General features: G+C 33.0%; 1 long non-coding RNA gene across 1 annotated transcript; it reads left to right on the forward strand.

The window, feature by feature from the left end:
* Nucleotides 1-19,259: 19,259 nt before the first annotated feature.
* LOC145801310 (uncharacterized) lies at nt 19,260-21,537 on the forward strand. Its single transcript, XR_014342598.1, has 4 exons — nt 19,260-19,653; nt 20,612-20,706; nt 20,853-20,925; nt 21,063-21,537. It is a non-coding gene; the product is annotated as an uncharacterized LOC145801310 (long non-coding RNA).
* The last annotated feature ends 727 nt before the right edge of the window (nt 21,538-22,264 follow it).

A 22,264-nucleotide genomic window follows, 5' to 3' on the forward strand; every position in this document is an offset into this window, starting at 1 on the left:
AACTGATTACAACCATTCGTGGGACAGCTAAGGAACCTCCTACCAGGATTTGCATCAGTCCATGATGTTTGTATCACCCTTTGTCTTCCACAGCAAATGCATCTCAGGTCTTCCATGTCACTTGCACTCCATCTTCCTTCAGTTGAGCTCGATCTTCCCAAATTTCTTGACCCTGTATTCCTCATTCTCTCTCACCACCACAAAGATGCTCTGTTTTTTTTGGTTGGGAGCTTGCCTCTATTATATAGTAGAAGGGAGAGGTTGTATATGGTGGGAAACTGACTTATATTTCGTCCAAAAGATAGTTCAAGGGGACAACTTATCACATTCTGTCCAATTGTGGACGGAAGGTGACGACAAGGGTCTAATTGATCAATTTGTGGAAAGTTCATGTACTAAATTGAAATAAACATAAGTATGGGGGTGCGCATAAAAAACGAGTGATAGTTTGGGGGGAAAAATGATATTTATTGCAATCCAAACTAGACCATGACCTTCACAACAAGAGCAATCAAAGTCTCGAGTAGGGCTAGATAAAAAAAATAAATAAATAAATAATCTCGAGTAGGGCCCCTATCATAATGTGAACCTTGATTCAAAAATTACTATGCAATTCCCTTAAGTATATAAATGGAGGATATCTATCAATTTAGATTTTAAATTGGAGGACGTTGATTGGGTTTGTAGGGTTCATTATGAATTCTATTTTGATGATTCGAACCGTTCATTTTGTTGGGCACTTCGTATATTTCATTCTCAAAAAAAATTATATCGATCTGATAATTGTAACTAATTCAATTTATTGAGTTTGTGACTAAAAAAAGGGAGTTTTTTTGATAATTCCTCTTTCTAAGAGTTTTATTTCATCAAATCCATATTCTTTTTGACTATTCCATTAGGTCCTATTTGAGGTAAGAAGACCAAAACACCCTAAATCTCTCCTGCCCCCATTAATGTTGATATTTAGTGTTTATTGTCATTATATATTCACTCCGAAAAAATGCATTAACCACACACCACTATTTAATGTTGATATTTCTTACATACAAAAAATTAAACATGGTTCTTTATTGATGACGTGAATGTGAATGTTCACACTAGATGATGTTGTGATAAAGGCGATGTTAAGGTTCACATCAGCATTGCATCAAATTACACAAACACAAGCCCGAACTTGAAATGAATTTTTGTCATTGTGTTGTCAATTACATTATGTGAATATTCATACTAAAACATACAAATGAGAATGTTCACATTACTACATTAGATAAGAGTGAATGTTCATATGTGGTGAACGTTCACATCACTACATGTTGTGAATAAGAATGTGTTGTCAATTAAAAATATAATGAACGTTATTTTTAATGTGTTGTCAATTACAAATATGAAGATTCGCATGTTGTGAACGTTCACATCACTACATTAGATGAGAGAAAATTTTTCAGAAAGGTGTTGCGAATGTTTACATCAGATGAGAGATAATGTTCACATTATTTTTAATGTATTGTCAATTAAAAATATATTCACATTAGATGAGAAAGAATATTCACATTATTTTTAATGTGTTGTCAATTCAAAATATATTCACATTATATAATAATATAAAATAATAACATCAATGTTATTTAATTTGTGCATGAAATTTCCCATGCCTTGGTCCTTTTCCGTATAACGATCCCGGGTTTGTCCCCTTTATGTACAGTGTTCCGGTCTTAGGTTCCGTGGAGTTGGTAGTTGTATGTCCCGTTATCATCCTTTAAATTCCGTATGTCTGAGTTCTAGGATATGTTGGGCGTGTTTCGAACAGGTTGGTTGAGCCTTAGTCCCTTTCCTTGTTGCCCAGAGTTTTGGTGGTACGCTCGAGCGGGTCATTATACGCTCGAGCGGAGTTTTTTTTTTTTTTTTTTGGTTGTCCGCTCGAGCGGGTCTTTTTGCGCTCGAGCGGGGTTTACACACTTCCAGTATTTCGTGGCCCTGCAAAACTTCTGCAGGTGTGTTTTCTACGCTCGAGCGGGTTTATTGCGCTCGAGCGGGTCGAGCTCTAGCGGGATTGTTGGCACTCGAGCGGGTAGTTCTTTTCCTGAAAGGTTCTGGGAGATGAAAATCTGCGCTCGAGCGGACTGGTTTTCGCGCTCGAGCGGGTGTACTTTATTCTTGTGTCTTGGCGCTCGAGCGGGCCTTCTTGCGCTCGAGCGTACCTAGTTTTTGTTCTTGACGCTCGAGCGTTGTGTTCTCCGCTCGAGCGGGAATGTCGTATATCAGTTGGCAGCTGGGCTTTTTAAAATCACTTTTTGCATTCTCTCTCTCTCTCTCTTACTTTCTAAAAAGCCATTTGAGAGCTCCTCTCTCTAAAAGCATAACTTCTCTCTAAGTATTGATCTAGCTAGGGTGTTTTCCTCACCTTTGGTCTTTACAAAAGTTGGGTTGATCGTCGAGGGCTTTCCTTTGATCCGAAAATTTCGAGTTTTGGAGCACGTTGAGTTCCGTCATCCTCTCTCTTTGAGTTCCGAATTTGAGGTAAGGATTCCTACTCACTATTATGGTCTTCGACATAGAATATTTTGGTAGTTTTGATAAAGTGTTGAAGCTGGTTGGTTTTGGGACTTAGGGTTTCAAAATGGCATAAACGAGGGTTTGTTATTTTGATTCTTAAACATGTATTTTGGGTCTCAAAATGATGATTTGGGTGTTGGTTGTTGATATTTGAACCTATGGTTAATATTGAGACTTGGGGGAGAAAGCCCTAATTTGTGTATTAATTAATTGATATACTTACATTTGGGAAAGTTATGAATTTGTGAAATTGAAGTGAATATAATGAAATTGGCTCATTATTAGATGGACTAGTGGAGTTGGATTTATTTATCGCTCACTATTGAAAATGTTGATAATTTTATCTGTTAGAGCTTTTATTATCTGTTTAGAAATAATTGCTTGGGCTACCGGTGGAGGGTGGTTTCGACTGTTGTAGACAATGCATGAGAATTAGGCAAACTAAAACTAATCGAATGGACGTGTCATAGAGTATGACTGTTGAATGAATACATTAACTTTATGTATTTATTGATTATGTATACTACCAATGTGTATATATATATATGTTGTTTTGTGTGGACGGTTTATTGGAAGAAAGTGGCTGGACCTCTAAACCAAACGGTTTATTAGAAGAAAGGGGCTAGACCTCTAAACCGAACGGCTTATTGGAAGAAAGGGGCTGGACCTCTAAACCGGAAATTGATACAACTCATATGCTTATCTATTGAAGTATTGATATAGCTCATATGCTTATCTGTTGAATTGTTGATATAGCTCATATGCTTATCTGTTGAATTGTTGATATAGCTCATATGCTTATCTGTTGAATTGTTGATATAGCTCATATACCTATCTGTTGATTTGTTGGTACAGTTCTTATGCATATCTAATGGGAAATGGAAAATGTTTAACATGAGTTACTGTCTCATCTAGGTTGCTGGCTAGGTTCTGAGCCGTAGTTGAATTGTGAATTGGATAAGAAATGGAAAATGAAATGAAGCTTGAATGCAGTGGTCATGTAACGAAAGTAGTATATGAATTGGTTGATCTGAGTTAAATATTTATCAACTGCTAAAGTCTTAGTTGTTGCTCATATTGTGTTTAGCATATCTCTATTGGGCGTTGGCTCATCCTTTATGGGACACCATTTTCAAGTATAGGTAGCATGTCACCTCCACGGACATAGCTTGGATGGAGATGAGAGTTGAAGACTCTTCTTGATTCTTTTGTTTGTATTAAACATGTATACCAAGCCTTGGGCTTTTCTTGTATAGAGTTAGTACTCTTCTTTCTGTGTCCAAGTGTTGACTTGGAAAGCTGTAAGCCCCTAGGGCATTTGCTTTGTTGTTAACATGTATTACTTCTGTAAGAATTAATCTGATTAATAGAAAGATATTTATTTCTCGCACATCATTGCATGTTTAAAATGATGGGTTTTATGTAAAATTTTGAGGGCGTTACATCCCGTCTCTCTCCTCTCCAACATTAAATATAAGGGCATAAGAGTCTAACGAAATAGTGTAAATAAAAAAAAAAAAAAAACTTTACGAAATAAAACTATAAATACATGGGACTAAGTGAGTTAAAAAATTCCTTCATGGACTTCTTGGGTTAAAACACTTCTAAATGGGATTTATCAATAAAAATCTCCTAAAAAAATGTATGGATGAAATACAAGAAATATCCAACAAAATGAACGGTTTGGATTATTGAAACAGGACCCGTAATAAATCTCACGGACCCAAATAGAGCCCTCCAACCTAAAATCTAAACAAGAGAAGATCCTTCTCCTAAGCGGATTAGTCATTCTTGTCACTTTCCATATAATGAAATACCTTATCATATCAAGGGTTGGTCTGGAAACAAGTTTTTTTTTTTTTTTTAGTGTTTTAATTAAAATATAAGATGAAAAAAACTAATATTTTTAGAATAAAATTTTAAATTTTTATAAAAATATATGTAAAAAAGTAAAATGAATAGAAAGATATATTTGACTTTTTAATATTTGTTGGTTTTTTGAATTTTTTGGTGACTTCAACTTTTAGGCTTTTTTGGTGAGTTCCCCAACAACCCCTAAGATAATAAATGTGTCAATGTGCTTGATAACTAAATAATTTAAATTCGACTAATTTAAAATTCGTTTCAACGATTTATTTATTAAATAAATAAATTTAATATAAATTATTTTTAATGATTTTAAAAATTACATTTCGCCTCTTGAAAATTTTAATTTCATAACAAATAATCAATTTTATTAATAAATCATCAATTTTTAATAGTTTTTAATGATATCAAAAATTTATTTTCAATTAATAATTCAAGTACTTTTATTATTATATATAAGAGTAGTTATAAATTTTGTTTTTTAAATTAATTCTCTTAAATAAAATTTTTTGGTAAAAGAGTATTTGTAATTTTTTAAACTAGTAGTAACCCGTGCAATGCATGGGTGTGTATGATTTAAAATTAATAACTTAAAATAAGATTGAAAACATATGATGTGTTATGGTTTTAGGTTTAATATCATTTGCACTAATTGTCTTTTATTATTTATTTTCGATGAGATTTTGATAACCAAAAATATAAAGAGTAATTTAATTAAACAAATAAATAAATAAAAAACAACTGCAATGGAACATCAATAAGTATTATATAATTGAGAACTATGTTTTGCTATGATAAAAATAATATTCTACTGCCAACCCATAAACAAAACAAAATAAAAGGCAAATTATTCAAGTTTCTTATTAATTTTAATTTTTTTATATCAAACGTAAAAGAGTAAAATTTAATATTACATAAAAACATATAAACTATGTGAACTCATCACCAAAATATCATCGAAAGATAAAATTTTAAACAAAAGAATATAATGGATATTCAATGACCAAGTTAAATTACTCTAAAATTCTCAAATAGGAAAGAGTTTTTTAGTTTGGTGGGAAATTCATTATGAGAATGATACACAAATAATTTTCGTACATATTTTTTATTTTTATATTTTATTTTTGTAATTTTGGTACATAATATTCAATATTGATGCAATAAAAAGAAATTCAAAAAACTCTCTAGTTGGCAAGTTTGGTAAAATTAAAATTTAGACAAAAAATGTAAATGTGTCGAGCATTTTAGCCATATTTATAACAATATAAAATTATATATAGAGAGAGGGGGAATACAAATGTGTGAAACCTTTCAGCTATACCTATAACAATATAAAATTATATATAGAGAGAAATAGAGAGGGAGAAAGAGAAAGAGCAACATAATAATTTTATATGTGCTTATAATCAATTGAAAATATATACATATATATATATATATATATATACATATATAGGAGGAGAGAGATGTGAAATTGGATAGATAAATATAGATTATCTTTGTTGTAAATTCAAATTCAAATTTAAATTATCTTTATTTTGAATTTTTTTGATATATATAGATTATCTTTATATAGATTTTCAATTCAAATATTTTTGAATTTCGTGGTAGTTTTTCTCTCTTCTTCTTCTACTTTTTTTTTCTTATTTATTTATTTTTTTATCTTTCTTCTTGTTGATGAGTTTATATTCGGATAACTATTATTATAAGAGCATATATTATTAAATTATTAAAAGAATAATTTTATTTTAAATGGAAGTGATGGGAGAGGAGTGAGTTTGAAACTTAAGTGCCACATAATTTTTTAAATTTTAATAGATTTTATAAGAATTCTAATAATAGAGATTTGGATGCCTAAGCGTACACCCACTACATGTGCTTATATATATGGTATAGATCTTCAAGTAAAAAAGAGATTGAAAGTGATGTGGTGTAAAAGAATGGAGAAATAGTATTGTTGAAAAATAAAAATGTAATGAGTAAGAAAAAAAATTAAATAGTAACTAATCTTTAACAACCTTAGAAAAAAATAATAAAAATGGTGTGATATTATCTTGCATGATATAATCTCTTTAAGGATGAGCAAGTTACATATGAAATTTAAAAAAACATTGGAACTGTGTAAGGTAGGTAGGTTTTTTAACAGAGGTTTGGGAAAAGAAGAGAAAGAGTAGGAAGAAATGCTTTAATTTTTTGAAAATTGGTGAGAGATATTATGATGGGGGAGATTATAGAATAATCTTTCCATGTAACGCCCTCGAAATAATAACATTAACTCAACAAATAAGACAAGCGTTAATAGATAAACTAACCACCTTCTATCATTCATTAGAATTTCATTACATAAGTGTTACATGTTAATCTCATAACAAAATGCCCTACGGGCTTACAGCTTTCCAAGTTAACACTTGGATACAACAAAGAGGTCTAACTCGTTTACACATTAAGCCCTTGGCTTGAAATTACATGTAATACATCAAAAGTAAAACGACAAAACTATGCCCGCCACTAGCCTCCCAGCTATGTCCTTGGAGGTGGCATGCTTCCTGTACCTGAAAATGATGTTCCCATATAGGGTGAGCCACAGCCCAGTAGAAATACACTAAACCAACCATGGACAATGACTAAAACATTAGCAATTGATAGTTGGTCAACACTGATACAATCACATAAATTACATATTTATGTCAACGACTTACAAGCCCCATTTACTTTTCATTTTCCCTTTTTCAACAGATAAGCATGCTAGCTCTATCATCATTTCCACAGATATGTATAAAAACTATATCTCACATTCAGATAAGCATAAAAGCTATATCCACAGTCTCATCAGATATGTATATCAACAATATCCACAGATAAGCATACAAGCTATATCCACATTCTACAACAGATATGTATATCAACAATATCCACAGATAAGCATACAAGCTGTATCCACACTTCACAAAGATAAGCATATGAGCTCTATCTTCACTTCTCTAGACAAGCATATGAGCTCTGTCTACGGAGTACATCCCCTATCTCCTCCAAATACCTATCCGGTTTAGAGGTACATCCCCTATCTTCCCCTAAACCGCGGAGTACATCCCCTATCTCCTCCTCTACACACAACATATATAAACACATTGGTTCTATATACAATCACACAATACATACGATTGATGTATTCAATTAACCGTCAAGTTCCATGACACATTTCATTGATTAGTTTCAGTTTGCCTAATCAACATACATTGTCTACAACAATCACGACTATCCTCCACCGATAGCCCAAAGCAGTTATTTCTAAACAGAAAATAAATGCACAAATGGATATTCAATCAACATTTCATTTCTCACCAATTAATTATCCCAATTAATTAAACAATGTAATTAGGCCAATTTCCATAATTAACATTTCAACCCTTAGGTCCCATTTTCATCAATGATTCAACATTAATTCCATTTTCCATGCCAAACATGCATCTAGGTTTATTATGAGTAAAACCCCAACTTTTGTAAAATTGCACAAAAGCCCCAAACTTTTACAAAATTACCAAACCAAGCCCAACATCTCAAAATACCAAAATTTAAAGACAAAACCCATAGAGAGGAGTAGGATATCCCTACCTCAAAGTTTAAGCCAAAAAGGAGATGAAGACTCTAAGATCAACTTGCTCCAAATCCAAACTTTTTCAGATTAAATTGAAGCTCTCAACGCCCTCTATCTTTTTAACAAAGGCCCTAGGCTAGATTCACACCCTAGGGAGATGAAATCTTAGAGAGAGTGCAAGTTTAGAGTGAGAGGGTGTCGGATTTAGGGTTTAATCAAAGAAAAGGGGTGAAAAAGTGATGTTTTAGACGCTGCTGTCCGCTGATATAAAACACTCTCGCTCGAGCGAAGGATTGGTCGCTCGAGCGACCAGACACAGAAAACTCTCGCTCGAGCCAAGAAGTTCTTGATCGAGCGAAGAAAAACCCAGACCGCTCGAGCCACGAAAAGCTCGCTCGAGCCAGAAACTACAACTCTCAGGTCCAGAACCGGGGCAACACTACTCTCGCTCGAGCGACCACTCCTCGCTCGAGCGAAGGCCCAAAATTCTGGGCAGCAACACTTGGTTCCCAAGCACAACCAACCTGTAACAAACCTGCCCAACACATCCCAAAACTCAAAATACAAAGTAAAGAGGATGCAAACTAGGAAATAAACAACTACCAACATTCACGGACACATGTCCGGATCACTGTACAACAAGGGTAAACCCGGGATCGCTATATTCCATTTGAAAATCCATAAATTAAGAAATAATTGTTATTTCTAAAATAATTAATAATTAATTAAATATATTAGTCAATAATTTTGTAAATTGAAAATTCAATAATTTTAGAATGAGAGTTTGGAGCTCCTAGAAAGTTTCTCACTAAAAAGACCATTTTCTTTATATAATATATAGATTATTAAAAATAAGAGAAAATTAGTCTAAGGTCCCTATTTCATTTTTAGTAATGGAAGAGATCCACAATATTATTTTGTGATGTCTAAGGTCTTTCAACCCTGACACCCATATATCACAGAGAAATTTGATTCTCTCAAATCTAACCGGTCTCTCCCTCTCTTCCTCTCCCTTTGCTCTTCTCTCCCCAATGAACTGCATCTCTATCGCCACCGTCGAAAGCTCTTTCCTATTGCCGCATCTCTTCCCACCGCCACCATTTTTTCCCACATGTCCTCTCGCGGTCGCGTCTACTCTATCAGCTCCTCTTTCTCTCTCTCTCTCTCTATATACACACACACACACATTGATAGATTTACAAACCTCTGCTTTGTTTTGTCCTTATGGTATGAATATGTGATTATTGAACACAAGTCCAAGAAATCTTTCATGGCAGGTTTGATCAGGGTTTGTTCATCTAGAATTTTTGATCTTTCTCTGTGTATGTGCGTGTATATATATAAAGTAAACAAATACATACAAACCATACACATGTAATATGAGTTTATTGAAGATTAGGGTTTTGTTTTTTGTTATATATTCTATCTTTCTCTCTTTCTGTTTTTTCGCTGTTTTGTTTTCGTTATTGTCTGCAATATAGTTGATGCAAATATGCGTTTCTTCAAAATCTGTCTCATGAACAATGTGATTACGGTTTGTTTGGCAATTTTGAATGGTGTTGATGGGTCTTAAAGGATTTGGGGATGTTAAGTTCTTGAATTTCGGATTTAAAGTTTTAGCGTTTGAGGAGTTGTATATGTATTATGTATATGGACAAATGCAAATCACAGTGAAGCCAGATACTCTGTTCCTTGAACTTTTCATTACTGTTTCTTCAAATCCAGAGAAAATCCAGAGATATTCTCTAGAAATCGAGAGAAAATCTCTAGACTGGAATCTAGAGAATTTCTCTGGCCTTCCCATGGACAAATGCAAATCATAGTGAAACCAAATGCTCTGTTTATTGAACTCTTCATTATTATTTCTTGAAATCTAGAGAAAATCCAGAGAAATTCTCTGAAAATCTAGAGAAAATCTCTAGACTCAAATCTAGAGAATTTCTCTGGCCTTCCCATGGACAAATGCAAAACACAGTGAAGCCAGATGCTTTGTTCTTTGAATTCTTCATTACTGTTTCTTCAAATTCAGAGAAAATCTAGAGAAATTCCCTAGACTAGAATCCAGAGAATTTCTCTGGCCTTCTCAGACAGAGAAATTCTCTTGATATATGTATATTGGTTGTTGTTGTTGCTTATTTGGGTGATCGATTTGTGTATTGCACATCGTGATTGGAAAGACAGAGAAATTTTCTAGTGTTTCTTGAACTCTTCATTACTGTTTTTTGAAATTTAGAGAAAATCCATAGAAAATCCAGAAAAAATCTCTAAACTGGAATCCAGAGAATTTCTCTGGCCCTCCCATGGACAAATGCAAATCATAGTGAAGCCAGATGCTCTGTTCCTTGAACTCTTCATTACTATTTTTTCAAATCCAGAGAAATTCTCTGGAAAGCCAGAAAAAATCTCTAGATTGGAATCCAGAGAATTTTTCTGGACTTCCTAGAGAAATTCTCTGGATATATGTATATTGGTTGTTGTTATTGCTTATTTGGGTGATCGATTTGTGTATTGCACATCGTGATTGGGAATGAAGAGAAATTTTTTGGTTTGAACCTAGAGAAATTCTTGTGAAAACTAGAGAAAATCTTTGGAAGTCTAGAGAATCTCTAGACTGGAATCCAGATAATCTCTCTAGCCTTCTAGGAAGGCCAGAGAAATTCTCTGGATTGAATTTTCTCTAGATTGATGTTAAGGGACCTTAGACATAATGAAAATATTGGATGTCCTTTATGTTATAAAATCTTAATATCAGGGACTCTAAAATAAATTCCTTAAAAATAATCCATATTTTAAATAAATCTCAAATGATATATTTATAATTTACTTTTTATTAAAATGTCACTCCAACTCTCTCCTAGGAGAGGTTGGAGGTTTAAGTCCTCCCCTCTTCTACATTTGTAATATTATGATGCTTTTTTATAATAATTTAAAAAAGGAGAGAAAAAGATAGTAAGTGTGAACATTCAAATAAGAAAACAAAAATGTTTAAGAGCACTATTAGAGCTCTACTTATGTAGTAGTGGGCCCCATTCATGAATGATTTGATGTATGTATCTTGTTATTTATTTATTTATTTATTTATGTATTTTTGGCTCCCTGCCACATCATTAGTGCCATTGTTAGAGTTCTAAATTTAGAATTATGAGTCATTGTTCATAAGAAAATTACAAATAAAATGCTTGAGATTATCCTGTTGAAACATACTTCACATTGAGAAGTTATTGAATACTTCTGCAGTACGGTTATGTGGTGCTCCAAAATATATGATTGATAGAAAAGATGTGACTTATAATTTTGTATTGAATAATTAAGAAATATGAAGAAATATAATAAATGAAAATTAATAAAAGAATACACACATGATACTTTAAGAATACCCAATAATTTTCTCTTCGGCATTGAACTGACAGGTTCAACCTTACCTTCAATAGTAAGTGTGACCATTCAAATAAGAAAATCACAAATAAAATATTCGAGAATATCCTTTTGAAACATACTTTGCATTGGAAAGTTATTGGGTACTACTACAGTACGATCACGTGGTATTTCAGAGTATGATTGGTAGAGAAAGTGTGGCTTATAATTTTGTATTGAGTAATTGAGAAATATGAGAAAATATGATAAATGATAATTAATGAAAGAATACAGACACGTGGTGCTCTATGAATAGAATAATATTAGGGTTCATGAAAGAAATATTATGAAATGCATCATGAAGATTTTTTATCCTTTGATTAGTGTGTGGTGTTTTATTGTATGTATAATCTAAAGGTGGAGAATCTTTCATGATCATCTTCATGATATTTTTTTCATGATCTTTAGCATTACTCGAATTAAAAAGTTAGAGAGAAAGTTACAATACTTTCTCTCTATTCTACTTCTGCATTTTCTGCACATTAGAAAGTTAGAGAGAAAGTAACAATACTGGTTGGTTCGTTAGGCTTAGGGTTGTAGTGCTGCAACTTTAAGTGTAGTCGTTACATCCTGAGAAGTAGGCGTAGGTCAAACTTGAAACACTAGAGCAAGGGTGAAATCTATTTTAAGGAGATTGTATTCAACACAAGTCTCGACTATTGATTTCTAGATTTTATAGCAAAAGTGCTGTAAGATTTTATTTTCAGATTTTAATTTATAAAATTCTTCTTTGAATTTGTTTATTTCTTTTATACAATTATTTGCATATACATTTACACAGAGAGTCGTTAGTTCTAACAATCTTAAAGCATGCTTTTATATTTTCTTTTTTAATACAGAAATAATATTCAGTTCAAAAAAAAAAAAATAGAAGCAATATTTTGTGTGAAATTTAATTTTGATAAATAGAAATAATATTATTTTTATCATTGGTTTTTACAAAAATTATATTATGTAATTTTTGTGAGTGTACAATTTGATGGTATATTTTCTTAAATCAATCGTGTTACTTATTTTAAGAAAATAATGACAATTGAAAATGATAGTACTAAGACTACTAATGCAACCTCTAACCCATTCTCCACATCTGTGTTGCTGGTAATGTCGACGGTTACTCTGGTGGTGCCGGTACATCTGTGTCGCTCGTAATGTCGATGGTTACTCCGATGGTGCCGGTCAATCATGGTGAAAAGCCAGAAAAAGTTTAGTGGAACTGACCTTTAAAAGCTTAACGTACGGAACTCATAATTCCTTTGAATTTATGCAAGAATGGATCTTTAAAAGTTGTGAAATAACATTTGTTAATTTTGAATGTGAAGCGGGTCTAGTTTTTTTGAAGGAGTTGGGTATATGACAATGTGTTTCTTGAAGGTGACTTCGAATAGCTTATCAATTTGAAGATAGGCAAATTGGAGCTGCATCATTCAGTCCTCAAATTTGGCACCAATTTGTTATTGTAAAGTATAGTTGCCCCTTTGTTCTATGATCTTATTTTACTTTACTAATAATGCAAATAGTGTGAAAATATAAAAATGAACAATGTAAAATATACATTTTTCATGTAAAATAGATGACATTGACAATATCATTTTTTTTATCCGTATAACTAATAAATTATTAAAGTAAATGGAGCTCAGTGTTATGTGAATTAAAAATTTAAAGAAGCTTAATGTAATTCCGTCAAAGCTGTAAAACTTACTGTATTTTTTTCTAAATATCAAGGAGGTTAATGTAATTTATCTCAAAAAAGTTATAAAAAAAGACTCCCATAGAATAATAATAACAAATTAAAAAGGAGAGAGAGAAGAAAATTTATATAAAAAGATGAGAAAATTTCATTTTTACCCCTATATTTTACCTCAATTTTCAATTACACTCTCAGACTTTGAATAATTTTAATTTTACCCCCAAATTTTTTGAAATTGTATCAATTTTGCCTTTGCTGTCAAATCTAAAACGAAAAAAGTTAAAAAAAAAATTTACATTTTGACCTAAATTTTAAAAGAAGGATGTAAACTCACCCTCTTCTCCCCAAATTCTTTCCCTTCCCTCTCTTCCTAACCCCTCTTTCTCTTTTGTTTTTTTCTCTCTCTCTCTCTCTCTCTCTCTCCTCCATTGATCCATATACCCAAAATATATATATATATATATATATTTGTAAGAAGAGCTTGAAAGAGACAGGGCAACAATGTTGTTTTGTGGCTTCTGCTGAAACCCAAAAACCAAAGCTCTCTTCTTCTCTACCGCAGAACCCATTGCCTTTATCTTCCGAAACCTATGTTTTTCAATCAAAGCTTCCTGACATACCCATCTCCAACCACCTACCTCTCTATACTTACTGCTTCCAAAACCTCTTTCAATTCCCAGACATACCATCATCATCAGTTCTACTGGTAAATCCTACTCTTTCTCCGAAACCTACATCGTTTCCCCAAAAGTCACTACCGGATTATCACTCATCGGCATAAAAAAAGGGATGTCATCATGCTTCTCCTTCAAAACTGCATCGAATTCGTCTGCGCATTCATGGGTGCTTCAATGATCGGCGCAGTCACTACTACTTTCAAGCACGGGGGGTTGGCTTAGAAATAGATAGAAAAGCTCTCATCTTCTCATTGGCGCTGAAATGATTGAGCGTTTGCCTTTCACTTCTCTCCAAAAGAAAGTAGAAAGTTATATAAAAGAATTGATGAATACCATATGCAAGGGTTCTCGATGAGTGGTGATGAACAATATGCAACTCTGAATTTTTTGTTTTGTAAATTATCATTGGATTATCAAAGAATCTATGCAAAATCAAGTTGAGATATTGAGGGAAGTTTTGTGATATTGAAACCAAGTTGTGTTTCTTACTCTTCCCACCTCAGCCCCTCTCTTGCAACAAGAAGAACTAAAAATTTTGGAGTAAGTGAATTTGACTTTGAGAATTTGGAGTCAGTGAGTGAATTTAGGTTTGAGAGAAGTTAGGTTGGAGAATTGAGTGATTGCGATGGTGGTTGGTAGTGGTGAGAGCACTTGCAAGGGCAGAGGAAGGAGAGGGTGCGTTTACATTTTTCTTTTGAAATTTGCGACCAAAATATAATTTTTTTTACTTTTACCATTTTAGATTTGACTGAAGGGGCAAAATTGATACGATTTCAAAAGGTTTAAGGGTAAAATTGAAATTATTCAAAGTCTAGGAGTGTAATTGAAAATCGAAATTAAAATATAAAGGTAAAAATGAATTTTTTTCTAAAAAGACTGCACCCAATAAATAAATAAATAAATAAAAAGAGAGAGAAGAAAATTAATAGAAAAAGACTGCACCCACTACAACAAAAACACACTTTAGTGGCACTATACTAGCGGCATTTTTTTAAAAAAATGTCACAAAAAGAATATTTGGTGGCATGTTTTAGAAAAATGTCACAGAGCCACAAAAAATGTGATTTAATAGCATCAATTTTATAACATTTTATAAAAGAATGACACAAGAAATTATTTTAATGACATTTATCAAAAGATGCCACTAAACTTTAATAGTAATGGCATTTTTTTAAAATGTCACTAAACTAGATAGATGTAAGTTACTTTTTATGGCATTAAGTGAAAAGTGTCATAAACAAATATTTTATGGCATTTTGAGAAATGTCACTAGATCAAAAAATTTCCTGGCTATCTAATGCCATTTTTGAAAAAAAAACAAAAATATCAATATACTTCCAAAAAATTTTAAAATGCACAAAATAAATATAAAAAAATAAGTTGAACTCAATATAACATGCTATCAATTGGACCAATTTGAGACAAAATCAAAAATTTAAGGTTAAAATCGATTCAATTGAAATTACAAAAACTAAAATGACACAATAGCCAAAATAGAGGGACTGATAGTGTAATTTGGCCTAATTGTTAGCATTTTTTAATGACAAATATGCATATAAGTGGCATATGCTATTCTTTTAGAGGTAAAATAATAAATTTTCTCAACTCAGTGAGTAATCTCAACTAATTCATCGATCATTTTTCGTCAAAAATACTAATGGTATTATTAATTGGACCAAATTGACAAAAAATTAAAAATTAAAATTGATCTAACTAAAAATATAAAGATCAAAATTAATATTTATTTATTTATTTAAAATGTGAACAAATTTACTTATAAATAATTAAATAATTTTTTGATACACTACTATCAGTACAGGAAATTACACCTTTAGCGATTAAAAATGGTGACTAAAAAAAATTTTGTCGCCAAAGATACATGCTATAGCTACTAAAAAAAACTTAGTCGGCAAAGGTACACACTTTAGCTACTAAAAAAATTTAGTCGTGAAAGGTGCAATCTTTGCCTACAAAAAATAATGTAGTTGGTATTTGCTTTATGTTTGGCGATTAATTGGATTTTAGTCCTTGAAAATAGGGTTTTCAGCGACCAAAAAATACATTTGGTCCCTAAATGTTCAATCTATAGCTACAAAAATTAATTTAGTCGGTATTTATTTTACTTTTGGCGACTAATTAAATTTAGTCGTTGAAGGCAGGGTTTTGGGCAACTAAACAAAATTTAGTCAGCAAAAAGTATAATATTTAGCTACTAAAAAAAATTTAGTAGCCCTTTAGTTGAATTTTAGTGACTAAATTTTAGTCCTTCAATTGTAATTAAAATTTTGCAGGGAGGACTTCAAATTTTTGGAGGGATTCCTAAATTAATTGGCGACAAAAGTATCTTTTAGTTGGAAAAAATTTACGACTCTTTTATTTTAGAGTAAATATCATTTTTCCCCCAAGCTATCATGCTTTTTTTATGTTGACCCCCATACTTCGATTTATTTTAATTTAGTACCTAAACTTTTCACAAATTGATCAATTAGACCCCTGCCGTCACCTTCCGTCCACAATTGGACGGAATGTATAGCGATCCCGGGTTTACCCTTGTTGTATAGTGATCCAGACTTGTGTCTGTAGATGTTGGTAGTTGACTATTATCTTGTTTGCATCCTCTTTACTTCATATTTGAGTTATGGGATGTGTTGGGTGGGTTTGTTTCAGGTTGGTTGAGTTTAGAAACCAAAACTACTTGCCCAGATTTTTGGCCTGTCCGCTTGAGCGTAGATGTGGGCGCTCGAGCGGGGAATACACCCATCCAGTATTTGTTGTGCAGTGTTGTACGCTCGAGCGGAGGTCTGGTTCTGCAAAAGTGCTGAGCGAGTGCATTCTGCGCTCGAGCGGGAGGTTGGCCGCTCGAGCGTAAGTCTGTGAGTGGCCGCTCGAGCGGGGTGTTTTACGCTCGAGCGGGAGACTGGGTTAAAGTCCCGAAATTGTGACTTTTCAAATCACTTTTTGCTTTCTCTTCTCTCTCTTACTTTTCTAAAAATCACCATTGTTGAGCCTCTCACTCTAGACTCTACCTTCTCTCTAGGTTTTGATCTAGTAGGAGTGATTTGCTCATCTTTGGCCTTTACAAAAAAGTTGTCGATCGTCGAGAGCTTCCTTTTGATCTGAAAATTTCGAGGTTTGGAGCATTTTGGTTTTGATCTTCATCTCCTTTGAGGCTCCGGGTTTGAGGTAGGGATATCCTACTCCTCTCTATGGGTTTTGTCTTTAAATTTTGGCATTTTGAGATGTTGGTGTTGGTTTGGTAATTTTGTGAAAGATTGGGGGCTTTTGTGCAATTTTACAAAAGTTGGGGTTTTATTCATAATAAACCTAAATGCATGTTTGGCATAGTGAAGTAGAATAAATATTGAATCATTGATGAAGTGGGACCTAAGGGTTGAAATGTTAATTATGGGAATTGACCTAATTACATTGTTTAATTAATTGGGATAATTAATTGTGAGAAATGAGGAAATGAAATGTTGATTGAATATCCATTTGTGCATTTATTTTCTGTTTAGAAATAATTGCTTTGGGCTATCGGTGGAGGATAGTCGTGATTGTTGTAGACAATGCATGATGATTAGGCAAACGGAAACTAATCAATGGAAAGTGTCATGGGATTTGACGGTTGATAGAATACATTAACTGTATGTATTGAGTGATTGTATATAGAACCTTTGTGTTTATATACGTTATGTGTAGAGGAGGAGATAGGGGATGTACTCCGCGGTTTAAGGGAAGATAGGGGATGTACCTCTAAACCGGATAGCGTTGGGAGAAGATAGGGGATGAACTCCGTAGATACAGCTCATATGCTTGTCTAGAGAAGTGAAGATAGAGCTCATATGCTTATCTTTGTGAAGTGTGGATATAGCTTATATGCTTATCTGTGGATATTGTTGTTATACATATCTGTTGTAGAGTGTGGATTAGCTTATATGCTTATCTGAATGTGGGATATAGTTTTTATACATATCTGTGGAAATGATGATAGAGCTAGCATGCTTATCTGTTAAAAAAGGGAAAATGAAAAGTGACCTGGACTCATTAGTCGGTTGACATAAATGTGTGATTTATGTGAATGTATCAGTGTTGGCCATCTATCAATTGCTAATGTTTTAGTCATTGTTCATGGTTGGTTTAGTGTATTTCTACTGGGCTATGGCTCACCCTATATGGGAACATCATTTTCAGGTACAGGAAGCATGCCACCTCCAAGGACATAGCTGGGAGGCTAGAGGCGGACATGTTTGTTGTTTTACTTTTGATGTATTACATGTAACTTCAAGCCTAGGGCTTAATGTGTATCGAGTTAGTACTCTTTGTTGTAACCAAGTGTTAACTTGGAAAGCTGTAAGCCCGTAGGGCATTTTGTTATGATGTTAACATGTAATACTTATGTAATGAGATACTAATGAATAATAGAAGGTGGTTTGTTTATACATCAACGCATGTCTTATTTGATGGGTTTAATGTTATTATTTTGAGGGCGTTACAACTTGGTATCTTATTTGATGGGTTTAATGTTATTATTTTGAGGGCGTTACAGAATGTGTTGATGTGGGGGGCAAATTGATTGTATAATTTGGGGGACAAATTGATTTTTAATTTGAGGGGTAAATTAATTTTTTAGGTATAGTTTGAGGGGTAAAATGAAATTTTAAATGCCACGTCAGCACATTTCGTTTAATTATAGACGGAAGGTGACGATAGGGGTCTAATTAATCAATTTGTAAAAAGTTCAAATATTAAATTAAAATAAATTGAATTATGGGAGTTAACGTGAAAAACACGTGATAATTTAGGAAATAAAATTATATTTTCTCCTTATTTTATGGGACGAAAACAGTTAAAACCCCCACCCAAAAAAAAGAAAAAGGGCTAGGTTTTCAAAACTCCCCCCTCCCCCACTAAAAACAAAAAGAAGAAGGTTAGGTTTCCCCACCCACGTTTTAGAATCAAGATCCTCTACTTGAGTTCTCTCATTCACTTCCTATTTACAAGGTTATTGGGTTCATTTTTTGGCCCAATTTCAATGATTCGAACCGTCCATATTTTAAGATTTATTGAGTATATCATACCTGTAAGAAATCAAGTTGATCGGATATTAGAAAGTATGTGTTCAGAAAACTGTTTATTAAATTTAAAAAAAAAATAATTTTTAGTTTAATGATCTGAACATGTACTTTTTGATATCCGATCAACTTAATTTTTTACAAATATGATATATTCAATAAATCTTAAAATATAAACGGTTCAGATCTTAAGATTTTTTTTACAATTTTTTTACTTTTTAGGTATATTTATGTTAGGTATGTCTAAAAAGTAAAAAATTTGCATAAAATATTAAAAAAATTCAATAAAAACAAAAAAATATGAAAAATAAGAAAGTAAAATTTTCTGAAAATTGCATTTAGAAAATGGGAACAAGCACGCTGAATAACTCTGCAAGTAGGAAGGGAATGCAAGTAGGAAGTGAATGAGAGAACTCAACGGGGGATCTTGATTCCACCTTTTAGAGGCCAACTTACCAATACTTGGAAAGCTGGTGTGTAGACTTGACTCTCTGCCTCTTTCTTCCCCACGCCTTTGCCCTCCTTCACGATCTCTTTCGCAACGTCATCACACCGTCGCACGATCTCTCTCTCTCTCTCTCTCTCTTCTCTACTATTGAAGATCGAACATGGAGGCTTCTCAAGCTCTGCTCCAACGCAATCACAGCGATCGTCGTCAGCTCCTGAGTTTCATACTCTCATCAGGTTTGATAAAGGAGCTCCGGTCCCCTACTGGTGCCACCTCCTCTGTCTCCGACTCTGATCTTGAACTTCTCAGCGCCGATTACGTCCTCCAATGCGCACAATCCGGTTAGTTTCACCCCTGTTTGGTTGCCGAGAAACTGTAGGAAAAAGAAAAAGGAAAAAAAAAAAGAAGTGAACTAAAAAGAGTTAACACAGTACTCTGTTTGGCTGCGAAGAAATCAAAGAATTCATAGCTAAATTAAACTAATACAACTATTTGGCTGAGTGTGTTTGTGTCTGTTAAACTATTTGGTTCTCTTTTTTTCCTTTTTCCTCTGTTTTCTCAACAACGAAAGGGGGGGATTTTAGGGTTAGGGCTATATTAGGACCGTAGGAGAAATTACCTTGGAAATTACTCGAGTCTCTGTAATTCATCGCACAGTTTCAAACACAAATTCTCTGAATCCAAATCATCTATTGACTAGAATTATTACATAGATACTTATAGGTTGCTGAACTTTTTCTAATTTTTCTAGGATTAATACATGAAAACTATAAAATTTTGACCATTCAAACATTTTGGACCTAAATAAAATCACATGCAATGATTCAATAACATTCTTGACACATGCGATCCATAGGCTTCATCTAGAGCCGTTATCCAAGTTCTTTTTTTCAAAACATATTTGCCTTAGATTACTTTACTAAAACCTAATAACAAAAGGAAGCTATCTAGCTGCATACGAACCTATAAATTTCATAAAATGAAGACTCAACTTAACGCTAAACTCCACTAGAAGGTTCCCTACATATGCTCCATGTAATTCTTTGTTTTGTTGGAATCTATGTGAAATTTCAGATTTACCCTTTTCTTCCTTCTATGGTGTTCTGTTCTTAGAAGAAAAAAAAAATTGTTAAGAAAATTCATGCCATTACCTCTATATTGTTTACTCCAAAGTGCATAATTTAGTTGTTCAGAGGAAAGCGAATTCGGAAATCTTTTGATTGGAATGGGATAGGGTTGTGACTGATGGTGGTGCTCTTAATTGTTGAAATCTCTTGATTCATCTTCTTTGTTCTGTAGGATCCGAGTCTTGTCTTTGTTTGCCGTGGAACCTCTAGAACAAATTCAAGACAAGGCACTCTGAGAAGAAGTGACTCCATGTGGCACACAAATTAGTATCTTGAATGTGAACATATATATGTATATATATATTTTGTGTTGTAATTTTTTATTTTGAAAACCACTTTGCTCTTAGTTGATCGTTTTAATTTTGAAAATCTTGTTGTGCATATTTTTTATTTGTCTCTGTTTTGTGCAACAGTTAACCTGTGGTAGCCAAATTGTTGCTTTGAGATGTTCTACCTCTTGTTTACATAAAAGTGTAGCAGCTCAAGGTAAAACTAAAATACTATTCTGATCCAAAAGGAAAGCAGAATAAAACACTGATGCAAATTCCAAGAAAACATTGATTCAATTCTATAGTGTTGATGCTTGTTTAGTGTTTTATTTGCATCTCATTTTCTAATTGCAGGTTTTTGTATTTTTAGCTGCTGAGTATGAAACTCCAAAGAACTCCCTGAATCAGGTCAGCTTTTTAGCATTTGGTGGCATGCATTATTTCATCATGAGTTCATTTCAATTTGGCATTGGATATTATTCTTAACCTCAAGCTTCATTTCAAATTTCATGAGATTATGGAGCTAGTCAGTTTTTGTCCGATGTCCCTTGCTGGATAGGTGCAGTCGGATCATTGTCCAGATCATCCTTAGACTCCATAATAAGTACTATGATGTTTCTCGATTCTTGAAATTTTTTCCCTCTACTCTATGTTTCAGATATTGGCATACATGATGATAAATCTAACCTTTTGGCTTAAGAAATTTTGCTCCTTAGCTTCTACATATTTACTCTGAACATGATAGACAATGTTTAAAAAATTTGAATGTCTTTATTATTATGACTAATATATGTAACATAGTGATAAAAAGCCAAGTGTGGTTGATGCCTCTTGAGGTTATTTGGACTTAAGTCTTTGTATTATAATTTTTTAAGCTTGTATTGCCAGGGAAAAAAGAGAAACCTAAATCGGCCACCAGTTATGCTTCTTGAACTGTTTCTTTAGGTTAGACCTAGAGATGTTATAAAAAGTATGGACAAAGCCTTTCACACAAATATTATATTGAACTTCTAGAGAGAGAGAGAAAAGTAGGCTCTGTTTGGAACGATTCTCAAATTCGTTTTCTACCATTGAGTTCGCATATGGTGTTTGGATAGAGTTGTAGAATTAATTTTCTACAACTCTACAGAAAACTCTGTCAAACAGAGCGCGATTTTCAATTTTTTTTTTCGAAATTTGGCCTAACCGGTTGTCCGGTCGGTTGACCGGAACAGTGAATTTTTTTTGCAATTGATATGTTAATTTTTATATATTCGAAAAAAATATTTTCTGAATTTTTAAAATTTTTTTATGTGCTTTAAAATAATTTTGAGTTGTATGCTTGGTTATGAATTGTAAATTTTTGTATCAAATATTAAATGTCACGTCAACAATTCTCACTCAAACCAAACAAATTTTCCACAATCATAATTCCAAACCTCACAAACTCAAAATATAACTCAATACTCTCAAATCATAGTTACAAAGCTCTACCAAATGCAACCGTAGTCTTTCATGAACTTACTAGGTATAAGAAGCTATAGGTAGAACACACATTATACAAATGCTAAAAATGT

This window comes from Camellia sinensis, chromosome 10 (genome assembly GCF_055761805.1).
Source record: "Camellia sinensis isolate YWXY chromosome 10, ASM5576180v1, whole genome shotgun sequence".
NCBI lineage: Eukaryota > Viridiplantae > Streptophyta > Magnoliopsida > Ericales > Theaceae > Camellia > Camellia sinensis.